The 22005-nt window shown below is 42.8% G+C and overlaps 1 protein-coding gene across 4 annotated transcripts in view; it reads left to right on the top strand.

The window, feature by feature from the left end:
* The window catches only part of WWP2 (WW domain containing E3 ubiquitin protein ligase 2), a 158833-nt gene that overhangs the window by 4089 nt on the left and 132739 nt on the right, over positions 1-22005 (top strand). The window lies entirely within an intron of this gene.

Genomic DNA, 22005 nt, shown 5'->3' with positions numbered 1-22005 from the left:
GAACTTGGTTTTCTCTCCTTTTCCCTTTTCATTTAAAGACCCTTTTGAAAACCACAAGCTAATGGGTTTCATTTTGTCCTAAGGAGGCGACTCTTTGAAGCGTGCATCTTTGTAGTGCTGCCGAAATCAATTTGAGCCCCAGTTTCTGGAATTAGTCGGGCTTTCTGGGTTGGCAACCAATTTAGAGACCTCCGAGAAGGATGGGAAGGAGACAGACAGCCCGAAAGGATGGGTAATGGCTTTTTAATGTTTAAAATATTGGTTCTCCCTAACATGCCAGGCATCCTGCTGTTTTATAGACTAAACAGCGCCTCATGGAGGTGACGTGAGCTACATGAGGTCATGGAGTTAAGACACGGAAAGCCTGGGATTTAAATCTTGGCCTTTTGAGTCCAGATCCGATGCTTCTTTCAGTAACATAGGCAGTCCTGGATGCATGCCCATCAACTTCCCCTGGAATCAAATCAGTGAGCTGCTTTTGAGTGACTTTGAATCGCTTCAGACTATTACACATTGGAATTTCTGAGGGGTAGGGACAAAAGGGAAGACCTTGTTTCTCTTCGAGAGAACCAACTGGAATCTTTTTGAGAAGGCTCTCGTCTCCTGCTCCTGCCTCTTCCCCATCAGCTTGAAAACAGACATTTGGTGATTTACGTCAAGTGGGAATCGTTACTTCTAGGAAAATATCAAATACCGAGAATTAGCAGGCCTGACCTAGGGCAGGTCCTCTTCCTCTGTGTGTCACCCATGTCTTTTGCTTCCTGTTTTGTTGTTCGAACTGCTTCCCAGTCTCTTTTATTCCCAGCTTATAATTCCACTGGGCTTCCAATTCCATGACCGTCATGGTCCCTCCCTCTTGCTGTTTATGGGCTTGGTCTTTGTGTGGATGTTGTTGGGCCAAGTTCAGTTCTGTTTGATTGTTTTTCAATATGGATTTCTGGATTATGGAAGGTAACCCAATGCTGGACAGAGCAAAGGGCCCAAAAAAGAAGCATTCGTGTTGGAAGAAACTGGAAAAGCGTGAGTGTGAGGAAAGGAAGACTGTTTTGAACAGACCCATCTCATCCACGTCTTTCAAGAAGTGGTTAGAGGATGGATCTTTACTTACAAGTAAGAAACTCAGGAGGAGTTCCCGTCATGGCACAGTGGAAACGAATCTGACCAGGAACAGTGAGGTTGCGGGTTCGATCCCTGGCCTTGCTCAATGGGTTAAGGATCTGGCGTTGCTGTTTCTGTGGCGTAGGCCGGTGGCTACAGCTCTGATTAGACCCCTAGCCTGGGAACCTCCGATCTCCATATGCCTCGGGCACAGCCCTAAAAAGGACAAAAAGACCAAAAAAAAAAAAAAAAAAGAGAAAAAGAAACTCGGGAGTTCCCATTGTGGCACAGTGGAAATGAATCTGACCCGTATCCCTGAGGATGCAGATTTGATCCCTGGCCCCACTCAGTGGGTTAAGGAACTGGCATTACCATGAGCTGTGGCATAGGCCAGCAGCTGTAGGTTGGATTTGACCCCTAGCCTGGGAACTTCCATATGCTGCAGATGTGCCCCTGAAAAAAAAAAAAAAAAAAAAGAAGAAACTGCCTATTTTTACAGCGGGCTAATTAAAAATAAAGTCTTGGTGCTGGTGGGTTGTTTTTACTCTTCCCTGCCTCATCTGCTACACAGGTCCTTTCGACTCACGATCAGTTGTTGAGTGTTTTCTTGACTCAAAGCTGGGTCAAGGAGTTCCCATGTGGCTTAGTGGAAACGAACCCTGACTAGTACCTGTGAGAACTCAAGTTTGATCCCTGGCCTTGCTCAGTGGGTTAAGGATTCGGTGTTGCCATGAGCTGTGGTGTAGGGCGCTGACGTGGCTGGGATCTGACGTTGCTGAGGCTGTGGCTCTAATTCAACCCCTAGCCTGGGAATTTCGATGTGCCACAGGTGCGGCCCTAAAAAAAAAAAAAAGCTGGGTCAAGAATTTCAGGAATCTCAGAGCCTAGACTTTCAACATCAAGAAGAACAAGTTTCGCTTGTCGTTAACACTTGAAAAGCATTTAGTATATCCTAGCTGCTTACCTGAACTCATTTATTCCCTAAGATAATCTTCTAAGGTAAGTACCACTGTTAGATTCATGTCACAGATGAGGAAACTGAAATTTAGAGAGGATAAGTAGCCTGTCCAGTACCACTCAGTGGCTAGTGAGTGGTTAAACCTCTGTGTTTCCAAAAGAATGACTGCTCTGAAAGGTTCTGGCTGAAGTTGAATGATAAGAGCAGTCAGGTACTTCAGATATTGCAAGAGCCGTCGCTTGCTAACTCTGACTTGTGGTTGCTTTCTCCTGCCAAAAACTCTTTGAGTATTTATGCAATGGGGTCTCTCAGAGAAAGATAGCTGAGCTTCCCTTGCTGGGGCCCCCTCGAATTCTGCTGTGTATTTCCAGGGCCTGCCACAGAGTAGGGTCTATGAGCATCTGTAGAAAGACTGACCCTGGCTCAGGACCCTGACCCTGGCTCAGGGAGTAGCAAAGGGACCTGGAAAAGGTAGAGCCAGAAGATGGACTGCCTTCTTGCTGAAGGGGCCCTCGACCATTGTAGTCTTACCCTGCCTTCAAGAGTCAACCCATCCTCATAATACAGATGTTGAGCTATCTCTTGACTGATGATGGGATAAACAAAATGTGGTCTATCCATACAGTGGAATATTACTCAGCTGAAAAAAGGATGAACTGAGGATACATGCTGCAGCATAGGTGAGCCCTGAAAACATTATGCTTAGTAAAAGAAGCCCGATTCAAAAGACTACGTGTTGCATGAGTCTGTTTATTTGTAATGTCCGGAATAGGCAGGTCCGTAGAAACAGAGTGGATGAGTGGTTAGGGGCTGGTGAGCAAAGAAGAATGTGGAGCAACTATTAGTGGGTGTGAGGTTTCTTTTTGGTTGATGAAACTGCTCTGGAATTTCATAATGGGGATGGTTGTACCGCTCTGTGAATATACTAAATCCCACTAAATTGTATGCTTTGAAAGGGTGAGCTCGTGGCCTGTGATTTATATTTCAACAAAAATAAAAAATAACAAAGAATCAACCATGCATCCTTTCCTCTGTGTTCTGTTGAGATCAAGTCCAGATTTTGGTGCAGGTGACAGTAGCCACCATCTTTTCTTTTCTGGCTGCTGTGTGTTATTTATTTATTTATTTTTGTCTTTTTGCCTTTTCTAGGACCACTCCCGTGGCATATGGAGATTCCCAGGCTAGGGGTCGAATCAGAGCTGTAGTCGAAGGCCTAACGCCACAGCCACAGCAACTCGGAATCCGAGCCGTGTCTGCGACCTACACCACAGCTCATGACAACGCCAGATCTGTTAACCCACTGAGCAAGGCCAGGGAAACCTCAAGGTTCCTAGTCGGATTCATTAACCACTGTGCCACGACAGGAACTCCTGTTGTGTGTTATTCAGTTTCCTCTATTGTTCCCAGTTGAATATGTTGAAAAGTAATGACCCTGCTTTTTTGAGCTCAAGTATTTGAAATATTTTAACCAAAAAGGACTCTGGTAAATCTTTGTTGTCTTCTTGAATGTCTCTGGAAACTGTGAACTAGCAGGTGGGCCCTTGAGATGCTTAATTTCACTAATGAGAAGGATTCAGTAATCACTATCTTAGTGAATATTTTCTTTTCTTTCTTTCTTTCTTTTTTTTTTTTTTTTTTCAATTTCAGGACTTCACCCGAGGCTCATGGTAGTTCCCAGACTAGGGGTCGAATCGGAGCTGCAGCTGTCAGCCACAGCCACAGCCACCCCAGAGCCACGTTGTATCTGCATCTGCGCCACAGCTCACGGCAACGCCGGGTAGCTTCTTCTTTTCTAACAGCCAGTGGATTACAGGCAATGAAAGTTTTTTGGGGGCGGGGTGGGGTGTTTCTTATTTAAAAGTAAAGATGTACGGGCACTGTTTCTTCCCTTTTGGGCAGAGCTGATAAGGCCCTGGCAGCTGGTAGTTGAGGCTGGGCCACAGTCTAACTCTGAGCTGAGGGTGGCTACCCTTTTGGTGGTGGCTCAACAGCCACACAGGGCGTGGCTGTGTCACAACAAGAAAAAGGAAGAAATCAGAGGGGAGGGAGGGCCTAGCAAAGTAGAAAAGGGAAAGGGAGGCGAAGAGGAGGAGGAAGATGGCAAAGCTTTCATTCGAAGATCAGAGGGAGGCTGCGTGTCATCTCTTGTGGCCCTTCTTGCTTCATTCTGTCACTTGTCACTGGAACAGGGTTCTCAAATTCTCAAAGGCTGATCGACTGTTGTGTTAGTAGTGGCATCAACATACTGTTCTGAATAGAGCATGAAAAATACTTGTTTCTTAAAAGGTAATGAAATGGTGCATTTGGGATTCTGACTTGTACCTGGAGTCACAATTAAGAAACGGACAACACCTTCAGCAAGACCACAGCCCCCTGTGACTGCAAGGGTCATTACTTCTTCCTCTTCTTCTTTTATTAAAGTATAGTTGATTTGTTGTGCAGGGGTTATCTCTTAAGGGAAGTTCCCGGGGGGCCTATGTGCGGGTGGATGTGGGAGTCGGGGGCACCGAGAATGTGTTGCTGGAGAGGCCCTTCAGCTTCAGCCTCTTGTCATGAAATCCACACCTTCTAAAAAAGGCTTTGTCGCTCCTATTTCCAATTCCTTATGTGTGTAACAGATGACCACAAACTCAATGGTTTCACAGAAGTTTATTCCTTTCTAGTTCTGAAGGCCAGAAGTCCAAAGTCAAGGTGTCCCCTATGTCAGCAGGCTCCAGATCCGTCTGCAGATTCCGTCTTTGTGGCTGCTAGTGGCTGCAGGCGTTTGTGGGCTTGGGGTTGTGAGACTCCAATGTCTGACCTGTGCTTCGTGCCCATCTTTCCTGTGTCCCTGTCTTGTCTGTTTTGTCGCCTGTAGGGGCACTGGGCCACCCCAAAGGATGAGATCCTTAACTTAATTACCTTTATAAGGGCCCTATCTCTAAGTAAGGTCCCATTCACAGGTTCCAGAGGGGTTAGCATGTACGCGTGTCTCTGTAGGAACCACAGTTCAACCCACTATGCTAATTAAATACAGATGGGATGCTCTTGTAAAAATGAAATGAGGACATCATCCTGTAACCTGATTTGAAGAGAACCCTTTTCCTTTCTTGACTTTAAATTTTATTTATGCCCCAAATAATGCATGCACATGTATTAGAATCTCAAATAGCAGTACATGGCTTAAAATGCAACAGCACTTCACTGCTTCACTTCTTTTTTGTTCTCAATTCCTGTTCCGTAGAGTCAGTGACTTTTTTAAAAATTTTAAGTGAAAATTGCAACGATTTAAAACATTTTTATTTACTTATTTTCACCAATGCCAGATCCTTAACTCACTGACCAGAGTGAGGTCAGGGATCAAACTCGCAACCTCATGGTTGCTGGTTGGATTCGTTTCCGCTGTGCCATGACGGGAACTCCGAGTCAGTGACTTTGAATTCTTGGAGCTCTTTTCTGGGATTGAGTTCTGCATCTCTAAATGGCATCCTTATGTGGTCAGTTCTTAGCTGGTCAGATTTACTGTCTATTGCCTTTTAACCATTGAAGATAAGGATTCAGCTCTCTCCCTGGCCCGTCTCCACAAACACACGCTTCTGCCCCCGACTTATTACAGCCATGTTACAAATACTGATTAAGTTGTTCACGCTATTGGAGTTCCCATTGTGGCTTAGCAGTTAAGGACTGGACATTGTCTCTGAGAATGTGAGTTCAATCCCTGGCCTTGCTCTGTGGGCTGAGGATCTGGCATTACCGCAAGCTACAGCTTAGGTTGCAGATGCGACTCCAATTTGCTGTGGCTGTGGCTGTGGCATAGACCTGCAGCTGCAGCTCCAGTTCAGCCCCAGGCCTAGGGACTTCCACATGTCACAGGTGCAACCCTAAAAAGAAACGAAAAAAAAAAAAAAAAAAGAAAGAAAAATAGAATAAATTGTTCATGCTATTTTGATTATTATTTTTCACTCCTGAGCCATATAATGTATTAGGATTGTTTTTTTTTCTTATACAGTTTTTATTTTTACTAGAGTTCACTATTTCCTGTTTTTTTCCATTTGCATAATTTTCTATGTACTTATCGCTAACCTCTACCCACACATTCTTTTCTTTCTTTCTTTTTTTTTTTTGGTCCCCGTATGTGGCATGTGGAAGTTTCCGTGCCAGGGATTCAACCAACACCACAGCAGTGACCCAAGCTGCTACAGTGACAATGTTAGATCCTTAACCTGCTGTGCCACAAAGCAAACTCCCAGTCTTTTAAAAAAATTTTTATTGAGGTATAGTTGATTTAATATGTTAATTTCTGCTGAGCAGCAGAGTGACTCAGTTATCTGTCTATATTCTTTTTAATATTCTTCTCCATTATAGTTTATCATAGGATATTGAATATAGTTCCCTGTGCTATACAGTAGGGCTTTGTTATTTTTCTGTTCTGTACACACTAGTTTGCATTTGCTAATCCCAAACTCCTAATCCATCCTTCCCCTAGTCTTCCTCCTCCCCGGCAGCTACAAGTCTGTTCTCTATGTCTGCGAGTCTGTTTTTTGTTTAAACATTGTGATAGAACTAAAACAACACTTTGTTCAATGCAATCAGATGCCTCTATTTTGTCCATTTCCTGTCTTTCATCTAGAAGTGACACTTAGAAACTCTCTAATCTGCACTTGTTGCTCTTTAGGTAAATGCTTTGGGATTGCTCATCATGGTTAATCTAGGAATTCCTTTTGTCTATGCCGTGTGAATACCCACTATCCTCCAACTTTCTCGTTTACTTCCCCGGAGCGCATTTTCAGTAGCTTCCTGAGAAAGTGAGCTTTGGAAGCAGTGTTTTGAGACTTTCCAAATCTGAAAATATCATTGCTTTCATTGCTTTCCTGTCGTACCTGACTGATGGTTTCCTTGGTAATAGAATTCTGGATTGCAAATAATTTTTCTGAAATTTGAAAGCATTGCATTGTCTTCTAGCATCCCGAGTTGCTGTTGAGAAGTCTGATGCCATGCTGATTCCTCTTCTTTTTAAATGTTGCTGGAAGCTTGTATATTCTTTGTTCTCATGCTCTGAACTTTCATGACCTTGTGCCTTTGTGTGTGTGTGTGTATGTGTATGTTCCATTCATTATTCTGGGCACTAAGTTAGGTTCTTTCTGTCTAGAATTTAATCCTTAAGTTTAAAAAAAAATCTGTAACATTTCCTAAATGTCTTTCTCTCTCTCTCTTTTTTTTTTTTCTATTTCTGGATCTACTTGTAAGTCTGACATTCGACATTTTAAATGAATCTACGAAAAACTCTTTTCTCTCCTATTTACAATCTTTTACTTTTGGTTCTACTTTTTGTGATATGTCCTTACTTAATCAGCTTCATTTGTGCTGTAAGAACTGTCCAGGAGTGTTTTCTTATTCTTTGTACCAAATGACCAACCAGTTTCCTTCCCTCCCTCCCTTCCTTTAAAATTACTTTGGGTTCTTGTTTCATGGGTGCAACATTTTATCTCTCTGAATTGTTTTGAGCTTTTCTTTGACCTCTATTATATTTAATGATGAGTTTTTTTTTTAAAACAAAACTGAGATATAGTTAAAATTTACCACCTTCAAGTGTTCAATTCAGCAGATTTTAGTTTTTCACAGAGTTGTGTAACCATCACCACTGTCCAATTCCAGAACATTTTTATCACCTGAAAAGAAAACCTGTACCCTTTAACAGACACTCCAACCCCCAACCCTCCACCCTGGGCAGCCAGGACTCTATTTTCTATTTCATGGATTTGTCTATTTTAGATATTTCATATAAATGAAATCATAATAATTGAATTTTTGCTTTGGCTTCTTTTACTTAGCATAATGTCTTCAAGGATCATCCATACTGCAGTGTGAAAACAGTACTCCATTCCTTTTAATGGCCATATAATATTCCAGTGTATGGATATGCTACATTTTATTTATCCATTTACCAGTTGATTTATCTACTTGCTGGCTACTGCAAATAATCTGCCATGAACATTTGTGTACATTTTTTTTTTGTGAACATACAATTCAATTCTTTGGGGAATATACCTATAAATGGATTTGCTAGTCCTTTTGGTAATTCTATGTTTAACTTTTTGAGGAACTGCCAAACTGTTCCAAAGCTGGTCATCATTTTTCATTTCTTGCCAGCAGTGAATGAGGATTCTACTTTGTCCAAATTCTCGCCAGCATTTGTAATTGTATGTTTTTTGGTTTTGGCCGTTTTGGTTTGTGTGAACCATTGTGGTTTTAATTTCCATTTGTCTAGTGACTAATGATGTTGAACATCTTTTCGTGTTTATTGTTTATGTTTTATTTATTTTTTATCTTATTTGGAGAAATGTCTATTTATATCCTTTGCCCATTTTTGTTTTGGTTGGATTATTTGTCTTTTCATTGTTGATTTATAAAGGTTCTTGATATATTCTGGATACAAGTCTTTTTATCAGTACATGACTTGCAAATATTTTCTTTCATTCTTTGTGCTATCTTTTTTTTTTTGATGTTATCTTTTGAAGCACAGACATTTAAAATTTTGGGAGTCACATTTACATAGTTTTTCTTCCAATGTTTGTGCTTTTCCTGTCATATCTAAGAAACCATCTCCTAATATAAAATCATGAAGATTGACCTCAGTGGTTGATTCTAAGAGTTTTATGGTTTCCTTTCTCCCTCCCTCTCTCTACTACTTCCTTCCTTCCTCTCTCCCTCTCCCCTCTTTCCCCCTCCCTCCTTCCCTTTCTTTCTTTCTTTCACCACATCCATGGAATGTGGAAGTTCCTGGACCAGGAATTGAACCTGTGCCACCATTGTGGCCTGTGTCACAGCTGCAGCAGTGCTGTATCCTTAATCTCCTGTGCCAGAAACTTCCAGTATAGCTTTTGCTCCTCTGTTTTGGTCTTTGATCCAATTTGAATTCATTTTTGTCTAAGGTTTGAGGGAAGGGCCCAACTTCCTTCACTTACACATGGATATCTGGTTTTCCACCATTTGTTGAAAAGACTAGTATTCTTTCCCATTGATTTGTCTTGCAGTCTTGTAAAGTCAGTTGAACATCATTGTGGGTTTGTGTCTGGACTCTCAGTTCTATATCGCTACTCTATGTGTTTCTCCTTATGCCAGTACCACACAGTCTTGATTAATGTGGTTTTTCGGTAAATTTTGAAATTAGAAAATGTGAAGCCTCGAATTTTGTTCTTTTTCAAGATTGTTTTGGCTATTCTGGGTCTCTTGCATTTCCTTATGTATATTAGGCTCAGCTTATCCATCGACTTCTTTTTTTCCTCTTTGTTTTGCTGTCTGGCTTTAATATTTGGGGCTCTCATCAAATACTTGTGTGGTCAGGTGAGTGGGGATGGGGGGACAGTGACCCTTCGTAGTTGATGATACAGACTTTCTCTTCTCTTCCTGGATCAATATGGTGCCTTCTCCGCACCCTCCTCTGTGCCTGCAGTTCTCAGATCTGATTTAATCTCTCCAGAGACTAAAATGTAACTCTCCTGTTTGGGATTAGGGAGGGGTGGCTGCCTAGCTGAACTGGGTGGAGGGGAGTCTGGGACTCTTTCCCATATAGGCTTTTTACCAGTCCTCCTGTTTTTAGCCCCATTTCCCTAATCACAGACCGTTACGTTTTGGTTTCAACTCACTCCCCATGTTCCATAACGTGGCTGCCATCTCTCTTGATTCCTTTTCCATTCATTTTACTGGGTTTATATTTTTTTGTGTTTCTTTCTTGACGTTTTGATGGGGTTTGAGAAGGGAGCAGAGATAAATATGTGTGTTTAATCTGTCATGTTTATTGAAAGCTCCTGGAAGACTCTAAAAAAAAGTTGGTATCAAGGATGGCGGTGCAATCCTTAGTCTCCTTGGAACCACTCCTGTCACAGCTCCTCCTTCTGTTCCTTGAGTTACGTACATATTGCCCCATTTTCTCATTTGCATTTTTTTTGCATAATTTTAGTTTAGCCTCGAACATTCTGATAGAACTAAAGTCTTGAAGTGCAGTCAAATTAGTTGAGGTCTCAACTGATTCTAATCCAGTGCTTCTCACCCCAACTTCCTATAGAATCATTGGACCACTGGGGAATTTGTAAAGAACACAACTGCCCCCACTTGACTCCTAATCAAATGAGAATCTCTGAAGTTGAGGTTTGGTCATCACTGTGCTTTTTTTTTTTTTTTTTTAATGCTCTCCAGAGAATTCAAATATGCATGTGGAAGTTTCCAGGCTAGGGGTCATGGATACTGGTCAGGTTCATTACTGCTGAGCCACAGTGGGAACTCCTTCAGGCAGGTTTTTGTTTGAGAAAGTCTTTTTTTTTTTCCTCCTTCACTTTGAAGGATAACTTCATTGGATACAAAATTCTAGGTTGGTCAGATTTTTCTTTCAGCACTTTAAATATTTCACTGCACTCTCCTTTCGCTTCTTTTTTAAGTTTATTTTTTGATTTTTGTGTTTATCCTGCTTGGTGTTCTCTGAGTGTCTTGGATCTGTGGTTTGGTATGTGTTGTTAATTTTGGGAAATTATTGGCCATTATTACTTTGCCTATTTCCTTTGTTCTCTCTTTGGGTATTCCAACTTTGTGTATTTTGTACCTTTTGAAATTGTTCCACATTCTTAATATGTGTATTTTGTACCTGCTTTTTCCTTTTTTTTTTTTTTTTTTTGGCTGCACCTGCAGAATGTGAAAGTTTCCAGGCCAGGGATACGTGAGTCACAGCAGTGACAACACTGAATCCTTAACCACTAGGCCACCAGGGAACTTTGATTTGTATTTAACCATTGTTGTGATTGTAGGTACCAGAGGCCTCAGATTACTCTAGTATCCTTGTTTTTGTTTCCCCTGTAGTTCTGGTCTTCCCTAAGAATGCTTTCTTAAATAGAGTGCACATTGAAGTTCTTTCTGTGGCTCAGTGGGTTAAGAATCTGATCGCGTGGAGTTCCCGTCGTGGCGCAGCAGAAACGAATCCAACTATGAACCATGAGGTGGCGGGTTTGATCCCTGGCCTCAGTCTGTGGGTTAAGGATCTGGCGTTGCTGTGGCTGACAGCTACAGCTCCGATTCGACCCCTAGCCTGGGGACTTCCAATATGCTGTGACTGTGGCAAAAAAAAAAAAAAAAAAAAAAAAAAGTGTACGCCTTTTACCTCTTTCAGCTGTAAGCTGTGGATTCACTGTTTCTCTATTGGAGCCATGCTATGGTGACAGGGTGTGGGGGAGGGGAAACATTTTAGAATTTTATGATTAAATCTCAGTCTTTCCATGGGTCTCTTTCCTTGGGGTGTGACCTTTACAAATGTTTATTAACTTATTTCCCCTTCTTAGTGAGACGAGAAGTCTAGAGGGGACCTTAGGGAAATCTCCCCTCCCCAGTTGGGGTAAGGCTCTGGTAGAGTCTTTTTCTCTGGGGTGAAGGCCAAGGTTACTAGAACACTTTGGACATATACCACAATGGTTACTTTTCCTCTTCTCCTGCCAGAGCTAGGAGGGGATCGTTCTTGGCTTTTTTCCCCCCCTTTTTAGGGCTGTACACGTGGCATGTGGAAGTTCCCAGGCTAGGGGTCGAATTAAAGCTGTAGCTGCCACCTACACCACAGCTCACGGCAATGCTGGATCCTTAACCCATCAAGCGAGGCCTGGGATTGAACCTGCATCCTCATGGAATGTCGCGTTTGTTAATCGCTGAGCCCTGACGGGAACTCTGTTCTTGGCTCTTTATTAGGAGAATCTTCTAGGGTAGAATTTTTTTTTTTTTTTTTTTTTTTTTTTTGTCTTTTTGCTATTTCTTGGGCCGCCCCTGCGGCATATGGAGGTTCCCAGGCTAGGGGTCGAATCAGAGCCATAGCCACCGGCCTGTGCCAGAGCCACAGCAATGCGGGATCCAAGTCGCGTCTGCAACCTACACCACAGCTCACGGCAACGCCGGATCCTTAACCCACTGAGCAAGGGCAGGGATCGAACCCGCAACCTCATGGTTCCTAGTCGGGTTCGTTAACCACTGCGCCACGACGGGAACTCCCTTTTTGCCTTTTGTAGGGCCGCTCCCGAGGCACATGGAGATGCCCAGGCTAGGGGTCTAATCGGAGCTGGAGCCACCAGAGCCACAGCAACACGGGATCCGTGCCTCATGTGCAACCTACACCACAGCTCACAGCAACGCCGGGTCCTTAACCCACTGAGCAAGGGCAGGGATCGAACCCACAACCTCATGGTTCCTAGTGGGATTCGTTAACCACTGAGCCACCACGGGAACTCCTAGAATTTTTTTTTTTTTCCTGTTTTACTCACTGATGTATTACCAACACCAAAAAAACAGTGTATGTACAGAGTAAATGCTCAATTGGATGATTGAATGAATACCTTTTACCCAAGCCCATGAGATTAATGTAGATGTGGAAAAATTCGTCAGACCTAACCTGATGAGGATCAACTGTGAGTGAGTGGTTGGTCTCAGTCTAGTGTTTGGCTCTTTACTTAGTGTCTGTGTTTCTTTAATCTAAAATCCTAATAACTAAGCTAGGATTATTGTTGAGCAGTTTTTCTCAAGGTTTTTAGCTACAATCTTTAGTAAGACATACATATTTTTAAAATTTTATCGACATGTATTTGATTTACAATGTTAATTTCTGCTGTACAGCAAAGTGCTTCAGTAATATAGACATATACATTCCTTTTTATTTTCTTTTCCATTCTGGTTTATCACAGGATGTTGTATATAATTCCCCATACTATGCAGTAGGACCATTTTTTTAAAAATCCATTCTCTATATACTGGTTTGCATCTGCTAATCTCCCAATCCTTCCCTCCCCTAACCCCTCTCCCTTGGCAACCACTAGTCTGTTCTCTGTGTATGTGAATCTGTTTCTGTTCCATAGATAGGTTCATTCATGTCATATTTTAGATTCCATATATATGTGACATCATGTGGAATTTGTCATTCTCTTATCTGACTTACTTTACTTAATATGATAATTTCTAGTTGCATCTATGTTGCTGCTAATGGCATTATTCCATTCTTTTTTTATGACTAAGTAGTATTCCATTGTGTATATGTACCACATCTTTTTTTTTTTTTTGTCCTATTAGGGCCACACCCACGGCGTATGGAGATTCCTGGGCTAGGGATCAAATCAGAGCTGTAGCCGCTGACCTACGCCACAGCCACAACAATGCCAGATCCAAGGTGTGTCTGTGACCTACACCACAGATCATGGCAACAGTGGATCCTTAACCCACTGATTGAGGCCAGGGATTCAACCCACATCCTCATAGATCCTAGTCAGGTTCGTTAATCTATGAGCCACAAAGGGAATTCTCTTTGGTATTCTCCTGCTTCTCTCTGCCTGCCTCAGGCTTCTGATAATTTAGTTTTTTTTTTGTTTGTTTTTTTTTTTTGTTTTTTTTTTGGAGTGATTTGAATGCAAACACTTCTCATCACTAGTAGCACTTGAACAAATTGCTTGAGTGTATATACGGAGTCATCTATTTGTGTTGCTGAGATAGGTGTAGAGTAGATTCTGGGTTTCAGGTTTCATAAGCTTCCTGAAGTGGATGGAAGGAGTTTGGACCTCTTGCCCATTAGGAGCCATGTCCAGTTTGGGGCCCTGAGTTCATGGGTTTTAGGTACTTTAGGGTGGGATCTGACTTCCCTTCCAATCTGAAAGGTGCAATTCACGATACTTACCTTGTAGTGTCAGGTTGGTATTTTGTCAGTGGATTCAGAAAGACAGCCCCATCAAACCCGAGTCCTCATTGTTACTAGTTGGGTTCATTAACCCCTGAGCCACAATGGGAACTCCAAGCCAGTTTAAAAACTGTCCTCAGGGAGTTCCTGTTGTGGCTCAGCGAACCTGACTAGCATCCGTGAGGATACAGGTTTGATCCCTGGCCTTGCTCAGCAGGTTAAGGATCCGGCGTTGCCATGAGCTGTGGTGTAGGTCACAGACGTGGCTCGGATCCTACGTTGCTATGGCTGTGGCTGGCAGCTGCAGCTCCAGTTCGATACCTAGCCTGGGAACCTCCATAGGCTGCTGGTGCGGCTCTAAAAAGCATAAAAAGCAAAAAACTATCTTCGGTAAGGTTGCTTTAAGAAAGAAAGAGTCCCAGGGTGCATGTATAGTGTGTGTGTGTGTGTGTGTGTGTGTGTGTAAGATATATATATATATTTTTTCTGTGCCCATGGCATGTAGAAGTTTCTGGGCCAGGGATTGAACCCATGCCATAGCAGTGACAATGCCGGATTCTTGAGTGCTAGAGCACCAGGGAACTTTTCTTTTTAAAGTCTATAAATAATGGATTTCTAACTTTTAGTGCTTTAACCTCTGTTGCTAAAAGCCCCAAGGCTTCATTTGTAATCATTAGTCTTTCCTTCGTTACTCAAGATACCATCTTTTTTTTCCCTTCAAATTATTAAATTATGAAAAAGATCAAACATATGAAGAGGTTCAGAGAATAAGATGACAAACCATCATAAAAACCACCATCTGGATTTAATGAATATTAACATTTTGCCGTATTTGCTTTAGAACTTTTTCCTTTAAAAAAATGAACTGTTGCAGATAGAGTTGAAGTTCCTTTGGCCTCTATTCACTCCAATTCCCATGTTCTCTCCTCTGCTACTCTAGAGGTAACTTCTGTTTTGCACTTGGCGTGGTTCCTTCCCGTCCGTGCTTCTGCACTTTAATTCCATTTATGTGTGTCCACCACAATGGATAACGTCATTTCAAGTTCAAGTGTAGACCCGTGGCATCATACTATGTACTATACTTAGGCTACCCCTTGCCTTTTTTTTTCCTCTTGGCATTATAATTTGGGTTTGTACATGTAGATTGAATGCATATATTTCAATACCTATGTAGCATCCCATTTTATAAATATTTCACAATCGATTTATTCCCCCATCAGTTCGTAGATTATTTACACATTTTTGCTGTTATAAACATTGCTCTGATGCACAACTTCGCACGTGGCTTCTTCTGCACATGTTGGAAAATTTTCCCTGGCAAGGAGTTTCCGTTGTGGCGCAGTGGAAACGAATCTATTATTCATGAGGATGCTGGTTTGATCCCTGGCCTTGCTTCATAGGTCAGGGATCCGGGGTAGCCATGACCTGTGGTGTAGGTCACAGAAGTGGCTCAGATCCTGTGTTGCTGTGGCTGTGGTGTAGGCGGGTGGCTACAACTCCAATTCGACCCCTAGCCTGGGATCTTCCATATGCCATGGGTGTGGCCCTAAAAAAAAAAAAAGGGAAAATTTCCCTGGCAAACAGCTAGAAGTAGAATCCTGGGAGGTGCTATATATGCATCTTTAATTCTCCCACAGGCGGCCGGATGCCATCTAATTGGACCTGCCTCGAGGTCTCATTTGCACTGCCTCCAGCAGTCTGTGAGGCTTCTTACCAACACTATTGTTAGATGTCTAATCTCTTGCCAATCTGATGAGTCAAAGAGAGCGGTTCTGTTTATTGCTCTACCAAAACAACTTTAACGGAGTCAAACATCCTTTTGAATTGCAGAAAATCGATGCTCATTTGTTCCATAAATATTTATGGAGTTCTTATGAGAAGCCAGGCACTGTCCTAGACAGTAGATTACAAGGGCCAAGAGGTGGGACACATATTTCGGCCCTCATGGAGCTTACCTTCTAGAGGAGGGACGCAGTAAGTACGATAAACCAGTACAGTATGACCCGTGACTGTGAAAATGCCAAGGAGGGAAGGTAAACTGGAGAAGATGGGTACAGTGTGTGTGGAGAGGTGGGGATGAGGGGGTGCTTAGGGAAGGCCTACTTAAGAAAGCAACACTTGGAGTTCCCGTCGTGGTGCGGCGGAAACGAATCCTACTAGGAACCATGAGGTTGTGGGTTCAATCCCTGGTCTTGCTCAGTGGGTTAAGGATCCGGCATTGCTGTGAGCTGTGGTGTAGGTCGCAAATGCAGCTTGGATCCTGCGTTTCTGTGGCTGTGGTGTAGGCCGGCAGCTGTAGCTCCGATTGGACCCCTAGCCTGGGAACCTCTATATGCTGTGGGTGAGGACCTAAAAAGCAAAAAAAAAGGGCAACATTTGGGGAGTTCCCTGGTGGCTTAGTGGTAAAGGATCTGGCATTGTCATTGTCACTTCTGTGGCGGGAACTTCCACTGCACATGTGGACAATTGGGAAAGGAACATTATAGACAGAGAAGTAGAAGTCTGACGGGGTAACATGTCTGGCATGTTCAAGGAACAGCAAGGAGGCCCATGAAGCTTTGGGGGGAAGAAGCAAGGGAGGAGAGGAATGGGAGGTGGGGTCAGAGGGGTATGTGGTGGTGTATCACGTAGGCCCTCAGGGTCATTTCAAGGACTTTGGAGATCGGTGGGAAGCCACTGGATAGCTTCCAGCTTCTGAAAAGCAGAGTGCTATGATTTGATTACATAATAGAAAAACATGACTCTTGCTAAACGTAGAAATTAGATTGAAGGGTGCAGAGGGCAAAAGCAGGAAAAACATCAGTCCCGCTGAGAGCTGATGGTGCTGTGGACCAAGGCAGGGACAGCAGAGGTGGAGGGAAATGTTGGAGCTGGGAGATGTTTTAAAGGTAGAGCCAACGGGATCTACTGTCAGATTGAATGTGGGGTGTCCGAGGGAAAGGGGAAGCAAGAATGAGCCCCAGAATTTTGGCCTGAGCCAGGGGGTGGAAGGAGTTGTCATTCACCACTGAGATGCAGAACAGGATTGAGGGCAAGTGTCAGAAGCTCCGTTTTATCAGTAGACAAAGAGCATCTGAGGTTCGGGGGTGACGTTTATACCAGATACACCACCATGGGATTGTCCGTGAATAGGTGGTATTGAAAGCCATGAGATGATTGAGATCACCAAGGAAAGACATGCAGGGTCTGAGCTACCGGACACTCGGAGGGTCAGAGGGTCCGCAGAGAAGGAGCCAACAGAGGAGGCTGAGAAAAAGCAGCCAGAGAGGCAGGACGAGAATCAGGCAGGTGTGGTGTCCGGGAGGCCAAGGAGAAAGCATTTCAAGGCTTCGCAGAGTCATCCATTGTGTCAGATGCTGCCAGGAGGCCGTCATCTAACTCTCGTGTTCGTTTTAGTATCGTATTCCTGTATGTTTCCCACTACGTTTCAGAGGTTTCCACGGCTGCTCCCTCTATGAGATTGAAGTACAATGCCTGTTACAGACTAGTTCAGGGAAAAACTGGTCACTTAGACTTTTTTTGGACTGGCTATATGTTATAAATAGGGCAAGCACGTAGTTTTGTTTTGTTCTGGCTAAAATCTTAAAGCATAGACTTCTTTGACTTCAGCTGTGGAAAATGTCAAAATCAGTGTGAATTCTCTGTCACTGCATTTAATCTCATACAAAAGGCTTCCATTTGTAGAGTCATATGGTGAAGTAATAACCACGTTTTAAGGCTGAACAGCTCTTTAGAACAGGGAGTTGAAAGAAGAGATCAGGTACAAATACAACGAAAGCAGGGCTAAATGATGTTGAGTAGAATAGGAGTTTCATAGTGTTGTTTTTTTTTTTTTTGTCTTCGTACGGCCGCACCCGCAGCACATGGTTGTTCCCAGGCTAGGGGTCTTATCGGAGCTATAGCTTCTGGCCTACGCCAGAGCCACAGCAACATGGGATCCGAGCCGTGCCTGTGACCTACACCACAGCTCACAGCAACGCTGGATCCTTAACCCACTGAGCGAGGCCAGGGATCGAAGCCGCAAACTCATGGTTCCTACTCCGATTCATTCCTGCTGTGCCATGACGGGAACTCCAACTTCGCCTTTTTAACTTCGATGCATTTGCACTCATGCAAGAGCAACGGTGAGTGAAAAGTGTTGGTGCCACAGCACAAATCAGGGCAGTGCCACTGTCCTGGGCTGTTGTCTTGTGTTTCTCACCATGGCACACTCAGTAAAAAGGCAAGAAAAAGCCAGTTTCACATAGGAATGTGCTTGGTGACGCAGTGAAACTGACTAATTTTATTAAGTCTTGGCTCTTGTGCACATGTCTTTTTAATATTCTGTGTGTTGAAAATAGGAACTACGCCTAAATCACTTCTCCCGCATACTGAAATATAATGGATGTGTTGAGAAAAAGCACTTGTAGGACTCTTTGAATTGAGAGCTGAATTATGTAGTTTTTTCCCATGAAATATCATTTTTTACTTAAAAAAAAATCAGCAAATGAATGTTAATAGATTTGAGTGTTTGGCAGACATTTTCCTGAAGATGAATGACATGAGCCTGTCAATTCAAGGAAAACAACTGACAGTACTTGTTGCCAATGATAAAATATGAGTTTTTAAGTGCAAATGAGAATTTTGGAACACTTAGCATCTACCACAAAGCGCTCGACAGCTTCCCAGTACTCAAAGACTTATCTGATGAGATCAGTGGTGACATTCAGAAATGCAGTTTTTTTGGATCGCGTATAATGAAATTTGTCCACATTTGGCATAGCTCAGTGAACTATTTTCCAAATGACAAGCGACAATGTTACAAAATTATGTGTGAGGAAAAGCTCCACTCAAAATGCAAGATAGGCGTTCCCGTCATGGTTGAGCAGTAATGAACCAACTAGGATCCACGAGGACTTGGCTGCTTAAGGACATGGTATCCTTAAGGACAGGATCCGGCTTTGCCACGAGCTGTGGTGTGGGTTGCAGATGTGGCTCAGGTCCCGTGTTGCTGCAGCTGTGGCGTAGGCCAGCAGCTGTAGCTCCCATTTGACCCCTAGCCTGGGTAATTCCTTATGGTGTGGTGTGGGCCCCCCCAAAAAAAGCAAAACAAAAAACAAACAAAAAAACCCCCAGATGGACCCCTGCTTGTAGCCCCTCAGGTGGAGTGACATAGATGCCTTACAGCTCACAGAGTCAATCAAGAGTTATTTCATGTGCTTATTGGCCATTTGTATATCTTCTTTGGAGAAATATATAAGATCTTTTACACATTAAAAAATTGGATTGATACTACTTGTTATTTTTTACATTTTTCTTTTTATTTTTTTTTTTTTGTGTCTTTTTTTGCCATTTCTTGGGCCGCTCCCGTAGCATATGGAGCTTCCCAGGCTAGGGGTCTAATTGGAGCTGTACCCCCCCGGCCTACACCACAGCCACAGCAACGTGGGATCCGAGCCACGTCTGTGACCTACACCACAGCACATGGCAACGCTGGATCCTTAACGCACTGAGCGAGGCCAGGGATCAAACCTGTATCCTCATGGTTCCTAGTTGGATTCGTTAACCCCTGAGCCATGACAGGAGCTCTGATACTACTTTTTACTTATTTTATTTTATTTCTTTATTACTCAAATGAATTTGTCACATCTGTTAGTTGTATAATGATCATCACAGTCCAATTTCACAAGATTTCCATCCCACAACCCAAGCACATCCCCCCACCCCCCACACTGTCTCCTCTGGGGACCATAAGTTTTTCGAAGTCTGTGAGTCAGTATCTGTTCTGCAAAGAAGTTCATTCTGTCCTTTTTTCAGATTCCACATGTCAGTGAAAGCATTTGATATTGGTGTCTCATTGTATGGCTGACTTCACTTAGCATGATAATTTCTAGGTCCATCCATGTTGCTAAAAATGCTGGTATTTCGTTCCTTTTAATGGCTGAGTAATATTCCATTGTGTATATGTCCTACATCTTCTGGATCCACTCCTCTGTCGATGGACATTTAGGTTGTTTCCATGTCTTGGCTATTGAAAATAGTGCTGCAGTGAACATTGGAGTACATGTGTCTTTTTGAGTCATGGTTTTCTCTGGATAGATGCTCAGGAGTGGGATTGCTGGATCAAATGGTAGTTCTATTTTGAGTTTTCTGAGGCATCTCCATTCTGTTTTCCACAGTGGTTGCACCAATTTACAGTCTCACCAACAGTGTACTAGGGTTCCTTTTTCTCCATACCCTCTCCAGCACTTCTTGTTTGTAGACTTTTGGGTGATGGCCATTCTGGCTGGTGTAAGGTGGTACCTCAGAGTGGTTTTGATTTGCATGTCTCTAATGATGAGTGATGTTGAATATCTTTTCATGTGTTTTTTGGCCATCTGTCTGTCTTCTTTGGAGAATTGTCTGTTTAGATTCTGCCCCTTTTTTGATGGGATTGTTTGTTTTTTTGGTATGGAGCTGCAGAAGGTATTTATAAATTTCGGAGATGAATCCCTTGTCAGTTGATTCACTTGCAAAGATTTTCTCCCATTCTGTGGGTTGTCTTTTTGTTTTGTTTAGGGTTTCCTTTTCTGTGCAGAAACTTTTCAGTTTGATTCTGTCCCATTTGCTTATTTTTGTTTTTATTGTCATGAGTCTAAGAGGTGGATCTGAGAAGATGTTGCTTTATGTCAGAGAGTGTTTGACCTATGTTTTCCTCTAAGAGTTTTTTAGTGTCTGGTCTTATATCTAGGTCTTTAACCCATTTTGAGTTTATTTTTGTGTATGGTGTTAGGGAATGTTCTAATTTCATTCTTTTCCATGTGGCTGTCCAGTTTTCCCAGCACCAGTTATTGAACAAGCTGTCTTTTCTCCATCGTATATTCTTGCCTCCTTTGTCATAGATGAATTGGCTGTAGGTGCATGGGTTTAATTCTGGGCTTTCTATCCTGTTCCACTGATCTGTATATCTGTCTTTGTGCCAATACCATATGGTTTTCAGGATTGTTGCTTTGTAGTATAGTCTGAAGTCCGGAAGCCTGATTCCTCCAGCTGCATTTCTCCTTTTCAGGATGTCTTTGACTATTCTGGGTCTTTTGTGCTTCCAAACAAATGTTAAAATATTTTGTTCATGTTCTGTGAAAAATGTGCTTGGTAATTTGATAGGGATTGCATTGAATCTGTAGATTGCCTTAGGTAGTATAGTCATTTTGAAAATATTAACTCTTCCAATCCACGAGCATGGTATATCTTTCCATCTATTTGTGTCATCTTTGATTTCTTTTATCAGTGGCTTGTAGTTTTCAGAGTACAGGTCTTTTGTTTCTTTAGGTAGGTTTACTCCTAGGTATTTTATTCTTTTGGATGCGATGGTAAACGGGATTGCTTCCCTAATTTCTCTTTGTGCTCTTTTGTTGTTAGTGTATAGAAATGCCATCGATTTCTGTGTATTAATTTTGTATCCTGCGACTTTGCCAAATTCATGGATGAGCTCTAACTGTTTTCTGGTAGAGTCTTTAGGATTCTCTAGGTATAGTATTGTGTCATCTGCAAATAGTGATAGTTTTACTTCTTTCATCCAATTTGTATTCCTTTTACTTCTTTTCTTTCCTTTTTTTTTTTTTTTTTGGTCTTTTCTAGGGCCTCTTCCTGCGGCATATGGAGGTTCCTAGGCTAGGGGTCTAATTGGAGCTGTAGCCACTGGCCCACACCAGAGCCACAGCAACGTGGGATCTGAGCTGTGTCTGCAACCTACACCACAGCTCACGGTGACACCGGATCCTTAACCCACTGAGCAAGGCCAGGGATTGAACCCACAACCTCATGGTTCCTAGTGGGATTTGTTAACCACTGCGCCACGATGGGAACTCCTGTATTCCTTTAATTTCTTCTACTTTACTGATTGCCGTGGCTAGGACTTCCAAAACTATGTTGAAGAGTAGTGGCAAGAGTGGACATCCTTGTCTTGTTCCTGATCTCAGTGGGAATTCTTTCAGCTTTTCACCATTGAGGATGATGTTTGCTGTGGGTTTGTCATATATGGTCTTTATTAGGATTGATACTACTTTTTTTTTTTTTTTTTGCAATTTCTTGGGCCACTCCCGCGACATATGGAGGTTCCCAGGCTAGGGGTCCAATCGGAGCTGTAGCCGCCGGCCTATACCACTGCCACAGCAACGCGGGATCTGAGCCGCGTCTGCAACCTACACCACAGCTCATGGCAATGCCGGATCATTAACCCACTGAGCAAGGCCAGGGATCAAACCTGCAACCTCATGGTTCCTAGTTGGATTCGTTAACCACTGTGCCACGATGGGAACTCCGGATT

Source organism: Sus scrofa, chromosome 6 (assembly GCF_054392235.1).
Source record: "Sus scrofa isolate SSC_HxYL_T2T_F1_AM1 chromosome 6, Sscrofa_HxYL_maternal_Yorkshire_Landrace_v2.0, whole genome shotgun sequence".
Taxonomy (NCBI): Eukaryota; Metazoa; Chordata; class Mammalia; order Artiodactyla; family Suidae; genus Sus; species Sus scrofa.
The sequence above is the reverse complement of the archived record's forward strand: the minus strand, read 5'-3'. Positions and strand labels throughout refer to the sequence as shown.